Source organism: Sinocyclocheilus anshuiensis, unplaced genomic scaffold (assembly GCF_001515605.1).
Source record: "Sinocyclocheilus anshuiensis isolate Anshui unplaced genomic scaffold, SAMN03320099.WGS_v1.1 scaffold552, whole genome shotgun sequence".
In the NCBI taxonomy this organism is placed as follows: domain Eukaryota; kingdom Metazoa; phylum Chordata; class Actinopteri; order Cypriniformes; family Cyprinidae; genus Sinocyclocheilus; species Sinocyclocheilus anshuiensis.
Window position 1 is genome coordinate 2,189,296 of NW_015554362.1, and position 21,442 is coordinate 2,210,737.

Genomic DNA, 21,442 nt, shown 5'->3' on the forward strand with positions numbered 1-21,442 from the left:
ATCATGCATATTCAATTAAAAGGATTGAATGAATTGCAAAAAGAAATATAAACATGCATTTATTTATATATGTAAATACATGTTTTAAAAACAGCGCTTCAGGCAGTTTGAATGAATTGCAATCCATTTCACTATTAGATGCATACATTTGAAATCCAATTCTGCATGCCGCAAACCTCAAATCAAATTCAGGAACTGAATTGAATGTTTTAGGCATTCTCAGTCCACACTGTAAAAAATGACCGTGAATTTAACGGTAAAAGACTGTAAAAATGCTACAGTAAAAACCTGTTAAATGGTTAACGGTAAATTCCCCTACTATATACGGTGAAAAACTGTATTGGACATTACATGTAATTTTACGGTAGTATACCGTTTTTGGAAGTGAAAAAGACTGTACAATTTACAGTGAATAACCGTAAAATGTTTTTTTGTTGAAATGGTTTCTTCTTAGTTTTTTCTTATCAGTTTTGTATATTAGGGTTGTGTGTTACACCTAATGTTGTTAAATTAATGTTTATTGCATTATTTCAGTTTCATGTATGTTACCATGATGGTGTTTAGTGTTTGTGTGAATGACACTGTGCACCTTCTATATATGTTCTTATTTAAAAGCTGCTTGTGATGGGCTTTGGTTCATCATGTGACTTTCTCATCACCGCCTGCATTTAGTGGTTATCAGTGTATTACAAAGGTACAAAACAGATTTAAGTTCTTCAAAAGGTAGGTATATTAACATCATATCAGTTAATTAAATTACGGTATTTAACTGTAAATTTAAAACCGTAAAACCTAAAATGTCGCTACCGTTCTTTTTACGGTAAAATTCCGGCAACCACAGCTGCTGTAAATTTTACAGAATTTTTTTTACAGTGCACGTTTGGATGCCTTACAATGCTAGTTTGATGAGTGGGCCTAGAATGAGCTCAAGCCGTCCGTTCCAATGTCTTTTTTTGTGCATCCACGCCCCACTGGAGCTTCTTTGAGTTATTTCCATGCAGGGGTGCAGAGACACCTAAACAAATGGGTCTTTGGTGGAATTACGCATGCAGCTCTGCTGAACGCCATACCGCGCACTGACTCAGCTCCCGCGAGGACTGCGGTTTTTATAGGTGAGCAAGCAAACCCCTCTACCTGCCCTGCCCACTTCATCATCCCAGCGCTGCTCATCGACTGCAGCTGCCATCTCCACATCTTCCACCATCTGCATTCGCACACGTGCCACACATGCGGACGCCGTCACAGATGCGGGGTCTCTCAGGTCCCTTGGAAAGAGTTTCCCCTCAAAGAGCCGTTGCCGTCTGTGCTCAGTCCAGCGTATACAGTGCCAAATGGAGATGGACCGCAGTCTGGATCAGACACACATGCATTCAGACCATGCTGTAATCTTCAAGACCACTAGAGTAGTCAACATCTTTGGCCTTGGGAATGATTTGCAAAATTTGAGACATTACTTAAAGGAATACTTCAGCAAAAATGTAAAAGCTGTCATTATCTACTCACCCACCCTTATGTCGTTCCAAAACCATTTGCTGTCTGTGGAACAAACAAAAAGGACGAAAAGTACCAAAAAACAATTGCTTGTGCATATATTATATTATATTATATTATATTATATTATATTATATTATATTATATTTAGTGCTGTCAAACGATTAATCGCATCCAAAATAAAAGTTTTTGTTTACATAACGTGTGTATACTGTGTATATTTATTATGCATATAACAAAAAGTATAATAAAAGTAGTCCAAAAAACATGTGCACTATATATAATACAGCTACCACGTAATAATAATTTTGTCTGATTTTTATCTTTCTACTGACATTCATTTGACACACAGCATCTTAAAACGTCTGTTGGTTCTCAGACAGAAAACAGTGTATTATCTAAAGCCTACAGTTGTCCAGAAGCCTGCTTCCCTGCCTCCAGTTGTGTTCAAGAGGCTGTTCAGTGTGTATGTGCTGCTCTTCCGCTCTGTGATCCTCTGTAATGTCAGTCACACACGTACACGACTCTCTTCTTCAGCACAATGCAGGCCACAACACTGTAGTCGCCATAGAGGCAAGCTTTGCCAGGAGTGTTTTGTATTCTGTCATCATTCAGGCTCAGGAAGGTTTTATGAGGTGCTTAATTTTCAAAGAAATATGTCTTTCTCTATGGCTTTTAGAGCACCCCAAATCCACTTTTAACGGCATGCTCCGCGGCCCAGACATCTCTTAGATTAAAGCAGAGTGATCCAAATAGCTTGCTAGCACTTTCCTCTCACACTGCAACTGATTACCACATTGGACTAAACAGCCTCAGAGTGCGATGTCTTATTTTATTTTTTTCCCTGAGAGAGGTGTACAACGAAAATGGAGGAAGAGACAAGTACTGGGAAATAAAAAAGATGAGGAAATTAGTGGAACACGCAGAACGAGACATTCAATAGGCCACAGATGAGGGCTCCAAACAGGAAGGAGGCCGAAAAAACAAACGGATCTTATCCAGAAATTGATAACAGCGTGTCGAGTGCTTAACTGGAATAACAGGCGAATGAATAAAAAGGATTGAGGGAATGAAGTAAATAAAACCAATGAAGTCTCGTAATGTGAGCGCGTCGGATAATGTGTAAATGCATGAGTTGAACAGGCAGCTAGGACTGGGAATCTAGAACTGGTTTCATGTAAAGAAATGCTGGAGTTATTTGCATGATGGACAGTTCTGTTAACGGTTTTGGAATATCTGCATTTTTTTCACTAACCTGAATGGAACACTACTATGAAATTCAAAATCGGCTTCAGAACTGTTGTCATGATGATTGGAACACGCTTGTTTTGTTAACAAGTAACTTGCTATAGTTTCTGTGATTTAAAAATATTTTCTTAAAGTTTAAACTCAAACTTCTGCATAAAGTTTCGTTTAGATTTATTGGATTTAAATAAGCAGTCTCTATTAATATGTTTTTCTCGAAGTCTCTTCTGCTCACCAAGGCTGCACTTATTTGATAAAAAATACAGTAAAAACCGTACTATTATGAAATATTATTACAATTTAAAAGAGCTGTTTTCTATTTGGATATATTCTAGAATGTAATTTATTTCTGTGATCAAATCTGAATTTTCAGCATCATTACTCCAGTCTTCAGTGTCACATGATTCTTCAGAAATCATTCTAATATGCTGATTTGTTGCTCAAGAAACATTTCTGATTATTATCAACGTTGAAAACAGTTGTGCTGCTTCATACTTTTGTAGAAACCATTATACATTTATTTCAGGATTATTTGATGAACAAAAGTCTTTACTGTCACTTTTGATCAATTTAATGCGTCCATAAGGAATAAAAGTATTATTATTTTTTTATTGTAGTTTTGAACTGTAGTGTACATTTATATATCTAATTATGTTTAATAAGTAATAATTTTAAGGACCAAATTATATTTTTAAGGATCACAATTTCAATGTAAAATGTGCCAGATGTACTAAATAAATAAAAATCAACACATAAATACTTAATTTTTTTACACTAAAATTCCTATAAATGTTCCCATTTTGAATTTGATAATTTAACAAAAAAAAACCTTTTTTTTTTTTGAGAAACCACAATGACTTCTTTTCATATACCTTTTAAATCTGTTGTGTCTATTCCAGATTGAAGATAGTGAAAGAGATCGATTGATCTCTTTCACTCGATCTATCTGTCTGTCTATCTGTCTGTCTGTCTGTCTGTCTGTCTTGTGCCATCTATCTATCTATCTATCTATCTATCTATCTATCTATCTATCTATCTATCTGTCATCTCTGTCTGTCTGTCATTTATTTCAGGATTATTTGATGAACAAAAGTCTTTACTGTCACTTTTGATCAATTTAATGCGTCCATAAGGAATAAAAGTATTATTATTTTTTTATTGTAGTTTTGAACTGTAGTGTACATTTATATATCTAATTATGTTTAATAAGTAATAATTTTAAGGACCAAATTATATTTTTAAGGATCACAATTTCAATGTAAAATGTGCCAGATGTACTAAATAAATAAAAATCAACACATAAATACTTAATTTTTTTACACTAAAATTCCTATAAATGTTCCCATTTTGAATTTGATAATTTAACAAAAAAAAACCTTTTTTTTTTTTGAGAAACCACAATGACTTCTTTTCATATACCTTTTAAATCTGTTGTGTCTATTCCAGATTGAAGATAGTGAAAGAGATCGATTGATCTCTTTCACTCGATCTATCTGTCTGTCTATCTGTCTGTCTGATCATCTATCTCTCTTGTGCCATCTATCTATCTATCTATCTATCTATCTCTCTTGTGCTATCTATCTATCTATCTATCTATCTATCATACATAAGCAGTGTTTAATGGAAAATATAAAAAAAAAATTCTGACATGTCAAATTTAATTACATTTAAATATATTAATACACATACACACACTCTCTCTTAGCTGTCCATCATATTCGATGATGACGCTTGCTACAGAGATGGGAGTGGGAAGGGGGTGGGTTCAGCGATGTTGCCGCTGGTGCCACTTCTCGTGGGCGTCGAGTCCGATCCTTGAGCCGCACACTCTTCCGCAGATGGAGCAAGGGAAACCAGATACCAGGGGGGTACCAGCCGCCCTCTGGTGTCTCTTAGTGCGTCTCTCGGATCGTCGGTCTTGGTTGGTTTGATGTATTTGAGAGACTGCAGTGGCACAGGTGACCTGCCAGGCTGACCTGTCAAGTGCCAGAGATTCAAGCTGCGTGAGGGGAATGTTCGCTCGCTTTAGGAGGTCCCTGGTGTAATCCTTAAAGCGCCGTTTTTGCCCTCCAGCAGAGCGCTTTGCGCCCATTAGTTGACTGTAGAGGACTTGGCGGGGCAGGCGATGTTCAGGCATGCGTATGGTGTGCCCTAGCCAACGCAGATGTTTTTGGGCCACTGCTGCTTCCATGCAGATTGAGTCAGTATTGCTAAGGATGACTGTGTGAGGAATTCGAGCTTCCCAGGACAAATTGAGGATCTTCTGTAGGCAGCGGATATGGAAGGCCTCTAGGTTAATAATGTGCTGGCGGTATGGGGTCCATGACTCTGCCCCATAAAGCAGAGTGGAGAGACATACCGCATTGTAAACAGCGACCTTGGTACTGATCTTCAGGTTATGGTTTTCAAAAACCCTGCTGCGTAGGCGTCCAAAAGATGATGAGGCTTTATTTATTCGGGTGTGTATTTCTGTGTCAAGGGAGCAACATGAGGACAAGGTGGAGCCGAGGTAGGTGAAGTGGTCCACTGTTTTAAGTGGAACACCATTTATGTGAAAACTGGGGGGTATGGGGGCGGGGGTAGAGAGATAGGACATAACCTCGGTTTTTTGAGTGTTAACCTGTAGACCAAAAGATTGGTACAGACTAGATATTGTATTTAGAGCGTGCTGCATAGAGTCCGGGCTGTGGGCCAAAATGGCACAGTCATCAGCATACTGAGTTGGTGGCAGGTCTGGCAGATTATCCAGGATATGTGGATCAGCAGAGTTGGTGTGGTTGAAGAGACTCTCAAAATAATTTGCCCAACATGCAAGAATCTCATGGCGTTCCTTAAAAAGCGTGGACCCATCAGCTGATCGAACTGGGGCGATCGCCCGTTTCCTGGGGCCATACAGTGCTTTTAAGACATCGTAAAAGCCTATCGTAGGTTGTCTTTGGTGGTGCGGTTGTTCAGCACTGTGCAGTTGAGTTTCTTGTAGCAAGAAGCTTGCGCATAGGTATAGATTAGGGTGGGAGTGTGGGTGCACAGACCTCACTCCCACCATCTTCACTCCTACCAGATAGACCTCCAGTGGCATGAGAGACCCCATGACGACCTTCGACTGGCAGGAAGTTGCAGGGGGCTGCCGGTAGTCTGGTCAGTTGGACTCCGCCTATGCCTGCCCTCAAGTGCAGGTTTGTTTTCAGGGTTTGCTCCCCTAGCCACGGTACCCTCCCGAGTTAACCCACGTGGCTGTGGGATTGCCTTCTTCCGCCTTCCCAGCCGTTGTAATGGTTCACACACCACCATCTTCCGCCTGCGCCGTCGTTGAGGTCTTTACTATTTACCCATAGCTGGGGCTATTTACCCATAGCTGGGACAGTGGTTTACGGGCATCAGGGCATTTCCACTCATCGATGGGCCTGCATGCCACGTCTCTGGGGCCCACTGCTGCTCCGAGATCCCGTACAACTTAGCCTGGAACCGCAAGGGACCAGTTACCATGTGTGCCACGAGGAGGCGTGTACGAGATCTTGGCAGTGGAGAGGCTATGTACCGGCTGAGGTGACTTACACACTCGGCTCCTCTTTTCACCCCTGAAGAACAAAGGGCTATCCGGTGGCAGCAGCTGAAAGCAGAAAGTGACAAGCAAGAGCAGCATGCATGATGCATGCTAACTACAAGCACTACAAGCACTACTACACCAACACTGCTGCACTGCACGCTGCACGCATCACACGCCCTTGTGCACAAAACACACACACACACACACACACGGTTTACTGTTTGAACAAAAAGTTATGACATCAGAAATCATTCTTATAACTTGATAACAGACTTCTGAGGTTTGTGAAAGCAGTTTGTCATTCAAACATTCTTCCTCAAATCGACTAAAAGCAGCAGATCATTCAGTGAATTCAGAATCCAAACCATTAAACCCCCTTAGATTCCCATCCGTATATGCAGGAGGTGTATTTACCCTCACTATAAGGTCCAGTCATGGTCCAGGAATCTCAGGTAATTTGAACGATTACGCCACGTGGTTCAGGCGCTTTGGGAAGGCTCCCTAGTGAGGGATTGTTTCCCCGGCCTGTTTAGAGAAGCTGGCAGCTGCTTGAAAGATGGATGGAGCCTCTACACCTAGCTGTCTGTCTCTGATCCGCTGCCACCCAAGGTCAGCCAGCCGAGAGGCCTGAGCGCAGGAGGAGGAGGGAGAAATACGAGGCGGCATGAACCAGAATCCTGAGGAAATGTTGGACAGTTCTGTGCAAAGAAGACACTTCATTTAATCTTGGATGGCTAATTTTGGCAGGCTTTGACCTGATTGTCCTTGATGCTGCATAAACACCCTGCAGAAAGTCACCTGTAGAACTGCTGAAATACTTTTAAGAAAAATACTAGAAGCCAATGATGTGCAGTGTTTTGCCATAATGGGCAGAACACTGTACTAAAATACTGGGACTATAATGACAGTGTTTGCTGCATCTACAGCAACAGAGCAAAATGAATGGTTTTATCTGAGCTGTGAGCTTGCTGTCTGAATTGAACATGATGAGAGAGAAAGAATGGGCACCTCAAAATAATATACAGATAATAAATAGACAACACTTATAGCTGTTGTATTATCCTCGCTGGTTCACAAATTTAATTATTTAACGATTGTTTTTACCTTTTTTCTTTCTTTTCTCTCTTTTTTTTTTTAAAGAATCGATCAATCAATAAATAAATAAATAGTCTCAAACTCATAAAGTAGGCCTATCCAGGACTGTAAACTAATAAAAATATATAAATTGAATTAAATGCACAATATTCCAATTAATTTCATTACAAATGAATCATATGTCAATATTTGCTGAAAACAACTACCAAAGGACAATAATTCAAAGACATTATTGCTGCTGACAAAAAATATTGATACTGAAATCATTGATATACTATTATAGTTTTTGTTAATATTTAGAATTATTTTATTAAAATTATTGAATTTTGTTGGTTTTGTAAGTTTTATTTTTTTTATGTCTAGTTTTTATTCATTTTTATTTATTTATTATTTTATTTTTAGTTACATGAGTACTACAAGTTTAACTAAAAAAGCGAGAAATGTTTACGCTTTTTAATTTAATTTAATTTTTTCAGTTAACGTGTATATATATATACACAGTATAACGTGTGTGTGTGTGTGTGTGTGTATATATATATATATAAATTTAATTTAAAAGTTTAATTTTGACATGTCAGAAAAATGTTTTTATATTTTCCATTAAACATTGCTTATATATTGAATCTTTTATAGATAAGGATAGATATATAGATAGATAGATAGATAGATAATTTTGATTTTGGAAAAAAAACTTGATAATGAAATACTAGTGATTAATATGTTGTTGTTGTTGTTGACCTTTGACCCCATCCCTCTCCCTGCCCTCTTTCACTACCTTCAATCTCGCTCGTGTCAGTTTGCAGCCAGTTCTCTCCGCTCAGTCATTGATCATGCTTGCAGTGCTGTGATGCGTTGTGATGGAGGGAGGCAGATCAAACGATTTAATTACTGAAGGCATGTAAACGCCACTGGCTGCAGGCGCTAATCGCGTACACTGAGCAGGTGTCGCTGCCTTAACAAGACAGATACTCTCACAAGCCAATGCCAATGATGAGACAGTAACATTTGCATGAAGATGTAATCATATGCACACTACAAACATTAGCTAAACACCAGCGTTCACAAATGAGCGACCGACATACTGCTGCATGCTTGCGCTGCTACACCAATGTAAATGAGCTCTTTCGTGCACATACACACGTGCACAAACAACCATTTTCCGCCAAGCATTTCACCCTCATAAATTGCAGGCCTGTCACATTGAAACATTTAAAGTTCGGTCTTAAAGGAAGGAAAAGATTATTTACTTCCAGAAATTACGCAAGTGGCTGGTGGTCCGCTCCGCCATTTACATAATCAGCATATGTCACGTTGTGCGTGGAAAACATCAGGCAGAGGGAGGGTTGGCGCGCTCACTGTTGGCGTACACTGATTTGGATTTTGCACAGAGTCTGGAGGCTGCGCTGAACTCCTTTGGGAAGCAATGCGATGAGGGAAATGTTCCTATCAAACAGCACTGTAGACTGTAATTTGCTATAGTTTGGAAGCCTGATCATATTTCAAATGGGTGAACTTTTTGCACCTGCACGGAGAAAGAATAAAACGTATGATCTGTGCATGTATTCAGTGACCTATAAAATTCCTGCACTGGAAAAATTAACAGAAGTGAGAGGAAAATTGGCAGTGTTTAGTAGATCAGATCAGAAAGATTAGAAAGCATGAAATGGAAAATATGCATACATCTACTACCAGTGTAGGGCAAGTTACTCTAAAAAAGTAATTAATTACTAACTACTAATTACATCTTCAACAGAGTAATTAGATTAATGCACTAATTATGCTCTCTAAAAAGTATTGCATTACAATTTACTAATTACTTTCTAAATACCACATCAACCTTGACCAGCTGAACAATACAAGGATAGATATGAAATTGCTTTTAATTCTTTCAAATTCATTTTCAAATTAATTCTGCTTTTAGATCTTCCAAATAAATAATATAAAATTGCATACATTATTCTTGAACTGACCAAAATATTTAAAGGAACTGCATAAAAAATTATATTATTATATTATTTTATATATTATATACAAAATTGCATTTTAAACAATGCATGTGGTAAAAGATTGAAGTGACATGAAGTATCAAAATCCATTATCCCAAATAGCTTTTCCACAAGCTGAAATATATACTAGTATACAGCAGGTGCACAGAGTCATTCACATTGACACAAAACAACATCATGGTAACACACATGACACTTAAAGCAATAGACATTCATTAAACAACAGAACATGTAACATAAAACCCAAATGTGTGTAACTGATAGCAAAATCTAACATAAAATGTACACTCTGTTATGTCTTAACATTTGGAATAAAATCGGATGTGGATCATGATACTGGATCTGTGTATTCAGTCTTAAAGTGACAGCAGCCTCTTAATCAAACAACAAAAGAAAAAGAGAAAATCACTCACTGCTCTTGACCAAATAATTTTTGTAGCTTTAATAAAAATCAATGTATATTTCATTAATATAGTGTTGTATTTTACATTTGATTTCTTTATTCAATATCTGTGGTATTTCTTAATTAAAAAAATTCAACGCACTGTTTGCATTTGTATCTCTGTTCTCTTGTATTTATTTGTTCTATTGCTTCTCATTTGTTTCTTTGTTCTGACTGTTTACATCTCCTCAATAAGCATGAGAAATTTGGACTTATATTAGCTGCAGGGCCTACTAGTTTTTACTGCTCAGTAACTTGCAAAATAGTCTTAAAAACCAACATGAAAAATAATAATTATAATAAGATTCTGGATCATAATCCTTCCTGAAAAATTTTGATATTTTGCCATATCACCCACACCCCTACTAGGAAGTGTAAATATAAAGTTTGTAAAATATGACGCATGCTTGAGTGAAAAGAACGATTGTTTACATGAATTGTTGACATTTGACTTGTGAACAATACAGACTCGGTCTCCAGATCAACATGTCTTGGAAATGCAACTAGGATATTTGTATGGATAAAGTCATGTACAAACAAAAGCGTTTTGCCAAAAAACATTTGATTAAACATAAAGCTTGTTTGATATTGCATCTCACTGCCAAGTTGGCTTGTAAGCTCATTCAACTTGAGAATAATTTTATTAGAATGACTCCGTGACCTGGAGTCAGTGTAAAACATCAGCTGTTTCTTGCAAATGTAAATATATTACATATATATATATATATATATATATTACAAATATAAATCAAAAAGACAAAACAACTATTTAATGTTAATATCATTTAAATGTATTACTGTTTTAAATATTTGCTGTAAATTATATATAATATATAATAAAAATATGATATAATATGCATATATATGTATAATGTTTTTTTTAACAGAAATATTTTTTTCTGACTTGAAAATATATTAATATAATATATTATATATTATTTTTTAAAGATTTATATGATAAAATAATATAGTATATATTTTATTCAAAATTATAAAATTATATTAAAATTATATTGGACATGCTGACAAGCTAAAATGCTATACCTACAGTTTGAAATATAAAAAATACAATCTGAAAAAAAAATCCTGATTTACGAATCTAGCTGACAAAAGCTTGACTTATGAATATTAACTAGGTTACATGAATGGATAGTCCATCAAGGTTATCTAGTAAAGTTAATATTCATGAGCTAAACCATCACCGCTGAACCCCATCTATGGTTTCCAAAGTTTGATGTTTTTTTTTTTTCCTGTTTTATTCACCCTTCATGCTGCATGTCATGTCCGCTGGTATTGCAATGACTGCAGATGAAAATGCAATAAATGTTTCCCAGAGAGCAAATAATGAAACACCATACCGCAAGTACAGAATTATCATCAGGCATAAAAGAACCGAAGAAGCCATCAAAGAAAGTGTGACAGATCCTGTGAAAACAAATAAACTCAGGCAGGGCTTTTTTGTTTGCTGCATGTGTTTTATCTCTCTCTTTATTCTGTCGTCTTTATTCTAAATAAGCCGTCTATAGCAGGTAAAAAGCCGCAGCTCTTTGCCTGTTGTTCTAAAGTGAATTCTTTTTTCATTGGAGGTGATTTTGCTCTTTGATTTTCATGGATCAATCGCTCAGAAGTGCTTTTTCTGTGTCATTTTCTCCTGTGGCAACTCAGACCAGATGGGTGGGAGAGATAGATAGCCAGAGAAGATGTAAAATATGAGTTCAGAAAAATAAAAGCAAACAAAAAATAAAGCGAGGGTGAGATAGGGAGAGGATCTGGGAGGAATAAGAAAGTGTGTGGAACAGATGGAGTTTGAGGCAGCAGTGATGTGGGGCAGAAGAATAAATATGTATGTCCTGTAATGTTTCTGCATGACAGATTCTATATAAAATTGAATGCAGTGCCATGTCTGAACCATGAGAAATGTGTTGGCAATACATCGAGCGCTGCACCAATAAAGCACATTTGGGATTTGAGCGAGAGTGAGGGAGAAATGGAGAGAAATGCAGAGAGAAGGAAGGAAATAAAGAAGGGATGATGGTAATGGGATCAATAATGGAGGATGTGGAATACGGGCGAGAGAGGATAAAAAGTGCAAATGTTTGTGATTTTAAAAACATATATACATAGTGGGATGATAATGAGATCAGTATATTAGTGATTAGATTTTTTTTTATAGATGAAAATGAACAGAAATAAGGAATAAGCAGAAAACAGAGGCTCGGTTTCAAAACCTAGTGAAGCCCATATATATATATATATATATATATATATATATATATATATATACAGTATATATATTCAATATCAATCACAATCTGGAGACAGATACAAGACGATATGTCCAGTAGGATGATTGCATTTGTGAGAGGCAGGAGTCGAGCCAGTGTGTCAGAGGTCATGTGATCGGAGCACCGCCGCAGGAGGGAGGGATGCTGGGAGGAATTGAGACAAGGACCATTAACCCCGAGAACATACCTGAGCACTGGAGCTTCAGAGCGTGACCGCGTACATCTCAACTGTGAGAGGCGGCAGATACTGATCATCCTGCAGTATGAACTGCAATGGATTTATAAAGGGCAACCACATTTAAAACACAGATCCGAGGCTTATTTCTCTCTGCTGGAAAATTCTGAATTACCATGCAGGGACAGGATGGATTTAAATGGTTGACAAGTATCACCATGCTGTTTGCTGGTAAAGCTAGTTAGCCAGAATGGTCCTCCTGGTCGACATGGCAGTTTCCTATAGGAAAGAATTGCAAATGAGATCTCATTAATCTTGTTTCTCCAAGACAGCTATGCGATCCAATAGATTTTACTCCTGAACAAGAGATTCAGGTACAATGAAAAGAAAAAAACAGACACAAAACACAAAAAAAGTTTGTATATGTATTCTATTAATCAGCATTAATAATCATTATTACAATATCAAGAGCAATAATCGACAACAATTTTTGTCGTAATATTGCAGCATTATTAGCTCCTGTTTTTTAAACGTATAATTTAGATTAGTATTAAGTAATTGGTTAAATTTAAGTATTTGACATTAAAGACAACACAGATACAATTATTAAGGTGGGGACGAAAACTGCCCTCATGAATGTAAAAAAAATGCCCCTGGTGCACACTGTAGAAGATGATTTTTCGATGTTGTAAATGTAAATTTGTTACAAATTTTGTACACTTTTATAGTGTACACCGTAAAAAAATGATTTGAAGTTGTAAATTAAAATTTGTTACAAACTTTGTCAATTTGTTACCAATGTTGAAAATTTTTACAGTGTACAATGTAAAAAAAAAAAAAGAAGTTGTAAATGTAAATTTGTTACAAATTTTGTTCATTTTTACAGTGTACACTGTAGTTGTATATATACATTTGTTTGTACATTTTTACATTGCACCCTACAAATGATTTGTAGAGTTGTATATGTAAATTTGTTATACATTTTGTAAATTTTTACAGAGTACAATGTAAAAAAAGAATTTTCAAAATTTTTATTTTACAAAAAGTTGTAACTATAGATTACTGGAGTAGGTTTACATTAAAAATACAATTTCAGTCTTTCTACTTCAAAATTTCACATTTAATTCAATGTTACTTGCCATTTCTTTGTAATTTTTTGTAAAATTTACAAGCAATTTCCTAGGGGAAAATTGTTTCATGCAGAATTGTAAAATGGTAAATTCTACACCATTTTTTTCAGTGTAATTTCACATATGTCTCCTTAGTTTCAGAAGAAATCTCAACAATGTCTCAAACTGTGCTTGTTCAACACTGTAAAATGTACGGTAAAAAACCGGCAGCTGTGGTTGCCAGAATTTTACAGTAAAAAATACGGTAGCAACATCTTAGGTTTTACAGTTTTAACTTAAATTTACATTTAAATACCGTAATTTTATTAACTAATATAATGTTAATATACCAACCTATCAAAGTACTGAAATCTGTTTTGTACCTTTGTGATACATTGATAACCACCAAAAGCAGGTTGTGATGAGAAAGTCACATGATGAACCAAAGCCCATCACAAGTAGCTTTTAAATATTAACATATATAGAAGTGCACAGAGTCATTCTCACAAACACTAAACACCTTCATGTTAACACATGAAACTGAAATAATGCAATAAACATTAATTTAACAACATTAGATGTAACATACAACCCTAATGTACACAACTAATAAGAAAAAACTAAGAAGAAACATAGTTATTTCAACAACAACAAAAAAAAAAAAACCATCAAACTTGAAATGTAATGGAGGGAATTCTGGGAATGTCAATTTACGGTTATTCACTGTAAATTATACATTAATTTTCCACTTCCAAAAACGGTATACTATTGTAAAATTAAATGTAATGTCCAATACAGTTTTTCACCGTATATAGTAGGGGAACTTACCGTTAACCATTTAACAGGTTTTTACTGTAGCATTTTTACAGTCTTTTACCGTTAAATTCCAAATTTTTTTTACAGTGAATTTACCAAAGTCTGCATTGATACAAATACAAACTCAAACATTTACATTTATGCATTTGGCAGATGCTTTTATTCAAAGCAATTTGCACTGCTTTGCAATTGCATATATGCATTTTAATATCGTATCAAGTAATGACTTTATAAATTTTCCTTGCTCTATCTCAGCTGCATTCCCAATTGTGTTCTATTTTTATTTCTTCAAAGGTGTTTAAAAAAAAAACACCTGAGACAAAGTTCTGAGAAAAATCATTTTATCGTTAAAGAGATTCCGTCTGTTCCTCATATAATGCAATCGTAAGGCTCCTATAGACTACTTTTATGGTACATTTTTTTCTCTTATGGAGCTTGATGGTGCAAATTACCATCCATTTTCATTGCATAGAAATAGCGTGCTTGGATGTTCTGCTTAACATCTGCTGCATTTCATGGAAACAACAAAATAAGATAAGGTCAGAATGACATGATGGTATGACAGATACTCATTTTCTTGGAGCAAACAATGCCACTTTTAAGCACATCCCTGTAGTGTTCAAAGCCTGAAACAGCACAGATTGTGAGAGTTGGTCAGACGGATGCAGTGGTGTGTGTTCATTGGCAGCGTTTGATGCTATAGGGGCGATCAGTGATCCGTGGACGCCTGTCCTTGCTGCTTGACTCTGTGGAATCACTATAAGTCACTGGCCCATGTCTCCTAAATGAAGGAGGAGAGAGGAGGCGAGGAATGCTGAATTGACGAAAAGATTGAGGCTCGGTTCCAAAACCCAGAGCAAAAAGATCCCAACAAAAAAAAAGACTTTTATTCAGTAAGGAAGCATTAAACTGGCAGTAAAGGCATTTAGACCGTTACAAAACATTCTATTTGAAACAAATGTGATTCTTTTGAACTTTCAATTTATCAAAGAATCCTAAAAAAAAAAAAGAATAATGTTTTCCACAAAAATATGAAGCAGCACGACTGTTTTCAACATTGATAATAATCAGAAATGTTTCTTGAGCAGCAAATCAGCATATTAGAATGATTTCTGAAGATCATGTGACACTGAAGACTGGCGTAATGATGCTGAAAATACAGCTTTGATCACAGGAATAAAATACATTCTAGAATATATCCAAATTTCATAATATTACTGTATTCTTGATCAAAGAAATGCAGCCTTGGTGAGCATAAAAGACATAAAATGCTCACACCAAACTACTGCAATCAATTTTGATTCAAACTTCTCTCTTTGCATAACGAGTGCAGTGTTGTTATTGTTTATTAAAACTTAAGCTACTTTTCAATAATTGAAATAAAGCTGAAATAAAATAAAAAGATAAATATTAAACCTAAAAAACTGAAATGAGAAATTTTGCCTTAGCAACCATCTGTAATATAGTTTAATATAATATGCATAAAATATATACAAAATATAAAAATTTCTAAAGCGAAAATAAAGCTACATAAAAATATAAATAAATGAAACTACTAAAAACAACAAAGCACAAAAAAATCTAAAACCTAAACTAAAATAAAACTGAAAGTATAAAAATGAAGATAAAAATAGAGCTGAAATAAAATAAAAGATAAATATTAGATTAAACTTAAAAAATAGAGATGTAGCAACCTACTTAGATAAAGTTTGTTGATATACTGTACATAAACTATATATATTAAATATTAAAATTACTAATACTAAAATAAAAAATAATAATAAAAATGACAATCGCATAACAAAATTACTATTTAAAATAAAACTGAAAATATAAAAATCAAATCAGATTAATATTAAACTTAAAAAATGTAATTAAAAATGTTGCCTTAGCAATCAACTGAAATAACTATATATATATATATATATATATGAACAATTAAAATTACCTAAACTAAAATAAAGCTAAATAAAAGTATTTAAAAAATGACAGAAGCACATAACAAAATGACAACTTAAATTAAAATAAAACTGAAAATATAAAAATAACAGTTTTTTAAAAATATTAAGAGTATATAAATAAATAAATAAGCTACATTGAATGAGTGTTATTTGATATGTCCAAATGAGGTTCTATTTCAGTTAGGATACTGTCTTAGAAGGAAGTTGCCTATATACATGTAGGCGGCAGACAAAGGCCACTCAGTAGGTTTTGGAGCGGAGCCTGAGAGCGAGAGGGTTTTAGTCTGAGGATTTGGGGGATTTATAAAGCGAGTGGAAAGTGTTGCTATAGAGGTGTGGAAATGGACATATGCCGAGCTGAAGGGGTGAGGCTGAAATGCAGGACCCCCTGCTTTACGTGTTATCTGTCGGCAGAAGGATGATGGGTAAAGAATGAAGGAGGTCCAGCGGAGGAGAGACGAGACGTGAAAGAAACACAGGATTTTTTAAATTTACCAGCTAAGATCAGTGTCAAATGCAGAACAAGCACATCACACTCCCCGCCAGGCAATAAGTTGGTTTGATGGATTGGACAGGCCCGTCAGTGCACTTGGCAGGCTTTACATGCATATGGGAGAATAGGATCGGATTTTTGTTCAGATAACTTTCAGAAAATGAACCATAAATTCAAAATTCATCCAAAAGGAATGTTCAAAACAACTTAAGGTCAACAAAGCACCATTTGCAACTCATTTGAATTAAGCAATAGGACAAATATCCAAATAAACAGGATTTTCAGTGAGAAAAGATGCAGGACTCCCTTGATTGCGTCCATCGGGAAATGATTTCGTTATAAAAAAAAATGCATGTTTTAATGTTCATTGCCTTGACCTATGACGTAACTGTGATTTTTGCATTTAAAACAGCTGAAGGGCAAATCAGAATGTATTTTTTGTGGTAATTAATATGCTGTCGACAAACTTGTACTGAACCCAGAACCGTCCTTTAACCCAGAGCAGAAATAAAGCCTGCATATTTTGAATACAAACATACAGTAGAATGCCAGTAAACAGCTTGCAAATATTTTCCATGATCTTATTCATAAGATACGTTGTTGTGTTGTTTCTGTCAGGTTCTGAGGGTTTGTGTTTTATGTCATGTCGCACATAATTCTGAGTGTCTCTTAAACCTCTAAGCACAAAGAGACCGTTAAGTTAATAGTCTCTTCATGGACTCATCTGCAACCTTAATAAGCTCGAGTCCATTAAGATCAACCGAAGATTTGATAGACGAATTACCAACATCCTTGCAACAACATCCTTAAGAGGATTGCATGAGAGCCGAACGTCTTACAGGCAAATCCAGACTGTTCGTCACAGCAACATCACCATACAGCTCTCACAAGACGATCAAAATCCCCAAGTGTGTTGACCAATGAAACTGATATATTGCTATTAAATTAATGTGAATATTAGATCATTTTTTGAGATCTCTGACTTCTGAGATTTAGTTTGTGCACTCCTCGAGAGGAGACGCGAGAGATCACTGGAGTCATTTTATGGAGAACCATTTGAGAAGCAGGAGACTATATCATAAGCCGTCTGTAAAGAGATTTGCAATGTGTCTTTCCTATGGGAAAGCACATTAAACATGGTTTATGTTTCTCTAATAGCACCTAATATGATGACTATAAATCCAGCAATTTGAATAATGGCCAGCCCTGAAGCAATTTTAATGCATTAAATGCATGAAGAGAAACACACAAAAAAAGCACTGAATCAGGTTAGAGCTCATTATGCTGAGATCTCTACAGGCCTATTGAAGCTCAGCGAACACGCCGCTGTCGCAGGAACGCAACCTTTGCCCAGATGAAGGGAAGACATGAGTCTCTAAACACCTAAACGTGAAGATTATATCAAAGTCACAACAAACAGCTGCTTTGGTAGCGATTACGAGACATTCTAAGGTTTTAAAGGAATACTTCGACCAAAAATGAATTTGAAAATGAATGCAAATTAATTTGTAATTTTTTACTCATCCTCACCATCTCTCCAAATTTAAAAAAGGGAAAAGGGGCATAAAAGAGCCATAAAGTCCACCGAAGCCAAACAATAACTTTGAAAAAGTCATTAGTCACTGAAATTCATCTGTCATCACGCTCAAATGAAACATGGCACTTTTATACATGCACGTCGATGCTCCATTTTTGTAAGCTCTGCGACTTTTATAGTCCATTTCAGTGTCATTATTGTTAATTAAAACTATAATAGTTTTTGTTAATTGGAATACAATCAAATATATAAATAGTACATGGAATCCTTAAACTTAAAAAAAATGTAATGTTAATATATAAATAAAATATATCATATAGGCCTATATTAAAATATATATATGAAATATTTAAATTACTACAACTAGAATAAAGCTAAATAGAAATATTAAAAATAAACAAATACGTTTTTGTTTAAATTGCTTAAAGTAAAACTGAAATAACATAAATGAAATCTAAAAAGAATGATTACATTTACTAAAACTAACTTAAAATTGAAAAAAAAAATTTATTCAAGAACTAAAATACTAAATAAAAATAAAGTGAATTAGAATGATTCAAATGACTAGATTAAACTAAATCTAAATAGAATATTAAATAACCAATAAGTTTATATTAAAGTACTAAAATTGCTCAACCTAAAACTGAAAAATAAATGAAAGCTAAAAAGAATTATTAAAATTACTAAAACTATATTAAAATACAACTTAACAGAAATATTAAAAGTACTAAAATTGCTAAAACTAAAACTGAAAAAATAAATAAATTAAAGCTAAATAAAACATATATAATAAAAAATTAAATAACAAAAGCACAAGTATATTCGAACCACTTTCATGTAAGAGAACGACTTTGAATTTTAAATGCATCTAACAGAAGGATGCATAAATGACCTCAAAGCAAACACACATGAACTAAAAGCCCCAAAACTCCCACACGCAAGGCTACATGCTGATCAGCTGCGCAACAATACACGCGTCGAGAACGCATCTGACCCTCTGAGAGAGACTGTGACCCCGAGAGCCTCTTTCACTCATCTGCTTCATTTTCTCTCTCTTTCTCGTGTGGCAGAGGCCAGAGCGTGTGCTGGAGCGTTTGACGGGAATACTGAAGACTCTCTCTTCATTACCCGCTCCAGATCATGAATAGATAGGTGTCAAGGTGCGTGTCATTTGCACTGTATGCTATTGACCGGCAAAACAAGAAATCCTTCAGGAATTTAAAATAGAGTCAAAAGGGTTTAAACTTTTCTGCTGTGATGCATTTACTTGCTGCCGTTCTGTGATGAGATGAACGTGTCTCATTGAAATCTCTTCAAGTCTTTATTTTAGTCTCTGAAAAATTACACCACAACCAAACACCCTTAAATGGTTTTATATTAATCATTGTTTTGTGATACTAATGATAGCGTGCATGCTTCCCTTATCGTTTTCAGCTCTTTTCTGTTGATTACTGTACAATACAAACATGGAAAATAAATGAAATAAAAATGCATGTAAATGAATTAAATACATTTATTTATTTATTTTAATGATACACCTACTAGTTAGACATTAAGCTAAGTGATTAGCTTTCCAAAAGAGTCAGGGAGTTACACACTAAAAGTAGTGCTACTAACTTAACTACATCAAGTCTGGTATACTTTTTTATAAAACCACACACACACACACACACACACACACACACACACACACACATTATGAAAATATTCATCTCTGACAAGCGTACACGAGAGCACGACGACGGATGAATGTTTTGTTGAAATGAAAGCAGACGTTGTGTGAATGCACGCATAAAATTGAGGTTAAACCAGTGGAGTCACATGGATTACTTCAATGAATGTCATTACTACCTTTCTGTGCCTTGAATGTGCTAGTTGCGTGGACTGTCAATGTAGGGACAGAAATCTCTCAGATTTCATTAAAATATCTTCATTGGTGTTTTGAAGATGAACGAAAGTCTTACAGGTTTGGAACGACATGAGGGTGAGTAAATGTTGACAGAATTTGGGTAAATTAACCCCATTAAACAGTTTGTCAAAAGCATCAAGAGAAGAGACTGACTTGCATGGAATGGCATGCTGATCAAAATTGAAGTACTGGTGAACTGAATAATTCTTCCAAGAGCCAGGAGACAAGGCTGAGCACTTCCAGCAATGCCTTGAAGATGCTCCTCAATGCTTGTTCCACTCTGGAAAAAAAACAAACAAGAAAATCGCAGAGGACTATCGCTGATATGTTAAATAAAAAAACAAAACAAAACAAAATAAATAAATAAAAACAAACCTTCTAAAAGATCTCTCTACTTGAGATGTAGACACCTTTCCTGGTCTCTTCTGGCCTTGACAAGACACAAACAACAAACATTTTAAGATCATCAACACTGCTTAAAGAATGCTATATGAAGTTAATCCTTAGTCACAGTTAATGCAACTCAGTAGCTACAAAACTGCTGTGAAAAGTGGCACAATGACATTTCTCTTTTCATTTTGTACCTTCAAATTATATTCCTCGTTAGAAATGCCTCTCTGTATAGTTTTGATTCTCCATAGCAAGTATCCGGTGGCACTCTTACCAACATCATAGTAATGCTCCTTAGAAAGACAAAAATACAGAAAAAGGAGAAGAAAAAGTGTTTTAAAATCCAAGAGAAAAATACACCACCTATATTATGGGCATGCGATCAAAACATTTAAAAGTTTTCAACAATGCATTAAAACTAAAACAGTGCGATACTTACATAGCCATTTTTGAAGAAGGGGACACTGAGGTACGGGAACAAAGGCACAATTCCTCTGGCATAGTTTTCGTTCACCTTCCTTGGTGGTGATGTACTGCAAAAATAAATATTTTTTTTGAAATATAAAAATAATAATATATATATATATATATATATACACACACACAGTTATCATATATACAGTTATTTATATGAAATATGACCTATTCTTTTCTTTAATGTCATCTGTCAGGATATTGACAGTTTTTCATTGAGAATCAATCAGACCAGCTTAATAATAAAAAATAAAATAAAAAAAAGTATCAAAGCAAAAACATAAATATGGTATATAAACAATAAAATACTACTTCAAACAATACTTCATTTTACATAGAATTCAACTCAGATCATTTTCACCAACACTAGGGGGCATTGTTCACTATTTGTTGTTAAGTTAACTCCTTAAGAGTAAATGGAGTGTAACTGCTTAATTAACACTGTCAATTTGACTGTGTACTTATAA

General features: G+C 35.2%; 1 long non-coding RNA gene across 1 annotated transcript; it reads right to left on the reverse strand.

Moving 5' to 3' along the window:
- Positions 1-20,481: 20,481 nt before the first annotated feature.
- On the reverse strand, positions 20,482-21,220 carry LOC107671411 (uncharacterized). Its single transcript, XR_001632193.1, has 3 exons — positions 21,144-21,220; positions 20,941-21,034; positions 20,482-20,794 (listed from the first exon to the last, which is right to left on the reverse strand). It is a non-coding gene; the product is annotated as an uncharacterized LOC107671411 (long non-coding RNA).
- Between the last annotated feature and the right edge of the window lie 222 nt (positions 21,221-21,442).